This window comes from Terrapene carolina, unplaced genomic scaffold, assembly GCF_002925995.2.
Source record: "Terrapene carolina triunguis isolate 2854851 unplaced genomic scaffold, T_m_triunguis-2.0 Scaffold88, whole genome shotgun sequence".
NCBI lineage: Eukaryota > Metazoa > Chordata > Testudines > Emydidae > Terrapene > Terrapene triunguis.
This window is the reverse complement of record NW_020664439.1, coordinates 2402231-2405750: the sequence shown is the minus strand read 5'-3', so window position 1 is coordinate 2405750 and position 3520 is coordinate 2402231.

Here is a 3520-nt window from a genome sequence, read left to right as displayed (position 1 = left end):
CTCGCGGCACTGCTTTGCATCATCCGGGCATTGCGATCTCAACCCATAATTCCAATGGGCGCCGGAGGCTCCGGGAACTGTGGGATAGGTACCATAGTGCAATGCGCCGGAAGTCGACGCTAGCCTCGGTACTGTGGACGCGGTCCGCCGACTTCATGCACTTAGAGCATTTTAGGTGGGGACACACACAATCGGCTGCATACAACCAGTTTCTATAAAACCGGCTTCTATAAATCCGACCTAATTTTGTAGTGTAGACATAGCCTTAGAGCAGTGGTTCCCAAACTGGGGTTCGTGAACCCCTGGGGGTTCATGAAATGCTACAGGGGGTTCTCGGGAAAAAATTCCCTAATGGCGGACAGAGCTGTCCCTAGGGACCCTGGGCAGCACGAGGCCAGAAGCCCGGAGCCCTTGGACTTCCAAGAGCTAAGAAGATCAAAGCAAGCATATCTGTCACACTGAGGAGATTTAAACTTCAAGACTCCTTATAAGAAATAGAAAGGGAGGTGGATATTTTTTGCTGTTTTTAAAATTAAATAGGCAGCTAGTATTGTTTTTAAAATTACTATGAAGAACAAGTTGTTTGCCTGGACTGCTCAAGACTTGAATGCTTATGTAGGAGGAACTCTTTTAATTGGCTTCTTAAATACCTTCATGCTGTTTCACATCTGATACTCCTTGATGAAACATAGGAGCCTTGTCTTATAACAGGCTTATTCAAAGTGATACAAGCTACAAAAGTGAGATCTTGGAAGAATGTTGCTGTTTTCATAATGTAATAAAAATACTGTAATGATAAATAAGAATTAATAGTAAATAGTGTGTAATAAGCATGTCATAAAAACAAATTTTATATTTCCAAGATCACTGCTTTTATAATTTATACTCAGGTAAAGAAGAAAATCCCTGGAAATATTCATTTTTAAGAGGGGGTTCGCGAGACTTGACATTTTAGTGAAAGGGGTTCACAGGTTGTTAAAGTTTGGGAACCACTGCCTTAGAGGCATCTTTAAGGAGATCCAGGCACCATGGACACAGTGTATTTCATGATGCCCTTATTCACTATTGTGGCTAAGGTCACTTTTCAAGAAGATCTCTTGCTGGTTGAAATTCTGCAGAAAGTTCAAAATTGCTAAGCTGGAACTGCCAGCAATGAGAGACAATGCTGGTCTTTATGTCTGAAAACATATCTTTAGGGATAGCAAACATTCTGGGGTCTTTAGAGGCAAAGCTACAGAACAATCAGATCATAAGAACGGCCATACTGGGTCAGACCAAAGGTCCATCTAGCCCAGTATCCTGTCTTCTGACAGTGGCCAATGCCAGGTGCCCCAGAGGGAATTAACAGAGCAGATAATCATCAAGTGTCACCCTGTTGCCCATTCCCAGCTTCTGGCAAACAGAGGCTAGGGCAGGGATAGGCAACCTATGGCGCACATGCCAAAGGCGGTACGCAAGCTGATTTTCAGTGGCACTCACACTGCCTGGGTCCTGGCCACCGGTCCGGGGGACTCTGCATTTTAATTTAATTTTAAATGAAGCTTCTTAAACATTTTAAAAACCTTATTTACTTTACATACAACAATAGTTTAGTTATATATTATAAGACATAGAAAGAGACCTTCTAAAAACGTTAAAATGTATGACTGGCACGCGAAACCTTAAATTAGAGTGAATAAATGAAGACTCAGCACCCCACTTCTGAAAGATTGCCGACCCCTGGGCTAGGGACACTATCCTTGCTAATAGCCATCGATTGATCGCTATGCTTGAAGCTGCCAATTAATTGAGGAATGTCAGATCCCCCAGGCTACAGCAGCCACCATTCATGTGGTCCCAGCGTTTTGCCTCCACATTGAGACCTAGTGATATAAAATCATTGGCTCACTGTGGCAGTACACAGATTGACAATCCTCTATACCACCCTATACAGGTAGCAAGCAAGGATGAAAAGGAGACACCTGTGTCAGCAGCTGCCTCTACAGTTACACTCCAGGACCATCAGATAGCAGTGCATAAGCATGTTCAATACAGATTTTAAGCGACAATCCAAATGCTTTTCATGGTCTATTCTTCCTGGTGGAAATACAGTTCTCGTTTGTCCTGTAGTACAGCAGTGGCAGATCGTGGGCTTTCTGAAATCATAACAAGCCCACACACATACACGCAGCAGGGCCTGATGCAAACAGGAGAGAGTAGCCTTTGTGTAGATGATTTCCAGCTCCATTAGGTTACTTTCTACTGGCTTAAAGGGGACCATGAGCAACACACATTTGTCAACACAGTCCCAGTGAGCACTCAATAGCAACAGCAGATAGTGCTAGCGGGAGGCAAGACTAGAAGAGCTATTCTGTCTGATTTGCCCTAGATTTCACACCATTTATTCCTTAAGTAGTAGGAATTTACCTAACTTTGAAATAAATTGCTACAGATCTTCTGGACAGTCTCAGATTGGTGGTGGCTGCGGCACATTAATCTAGTTTTCAAACTTTTGCTTTTATCATTATTAACATACATGAGCTTTCCATACAAGTTTTAACAAATCCTTGTCATTAACTGTATGTGTGGCTTTTAACAGACCCATTTGGGTTTGGTCAGCCTCAGATCCTTATCTGCATATGTATTTTGTTCAAGAGGCACTAGGTTATATTAAATCAAGAACAAACTTAAACAGATAGGACCAAGTGAGAGTCAAATACAGGCAAATCAAGAGCTTGAACATGAGAAACAATGGTACAAACCCCAACAAGCAGGATGACCTCACCACACATTAAGCAGTAGGCTCTTTGTCTGGCTTGTTGGAGAACAAGTGTTGCTCCTTTAAGGGCGATAGAGCCAAAGAATTACCTGCTATGTGGTGGGCATCTCCATACCAGGTCAGCTCCCATCCCTGAGGCAGGAAGAGTGGGGAGATTACTTATGCCCACATCTGTGCAGCAAAAGCACTATTTCTGAAACACCTTTAGAGAATCCCAGCCATAACAAGATCTCATCTTGATTCCTCTGAGAGAATGAGTGAGACCACAGCCCAGAAATTAGGGGAGCAATGTTTTCAATATCGAGCAACAGGGCCGGCTCTAGGCACCAGCAAAGCAACCAGGTGCTTGGGGCGGCAAATTTGCAGGGGCGCAAGAATCCAGCATAGGAGCTGAGAACCAACAGGGAGCCCTGGGAGCTGTAGTTCCTTGGTTAGCTCCCTGCCTATAGAGCCAGCCCTGGAGCAGGGAAAGAACTACATTTCCCAGCATTCCCTTGGCCGCAATTAACAGGAAAGGGAGGGGGAAGGAGTGTGAAACTGAAACCTCATGCTGCAGCTTGCTGTAAATGGTAGGGACAGAGCCAGCTCTAGGTTTTTTGCTGCCCTCCACCCCAGCCCTGGGCTCCCCCTGCACCCCTGTGTTGCCCCAGCCCTGGACTCTCCCCCGCCCACACCCCTTGCTGCCCCAGCTCTGGCCCCCACCTGCACCCTCCTGCCGCCCCAGCCCTGGGCTCTCCCCCCACCCGCACCCCCTGCCGCCCC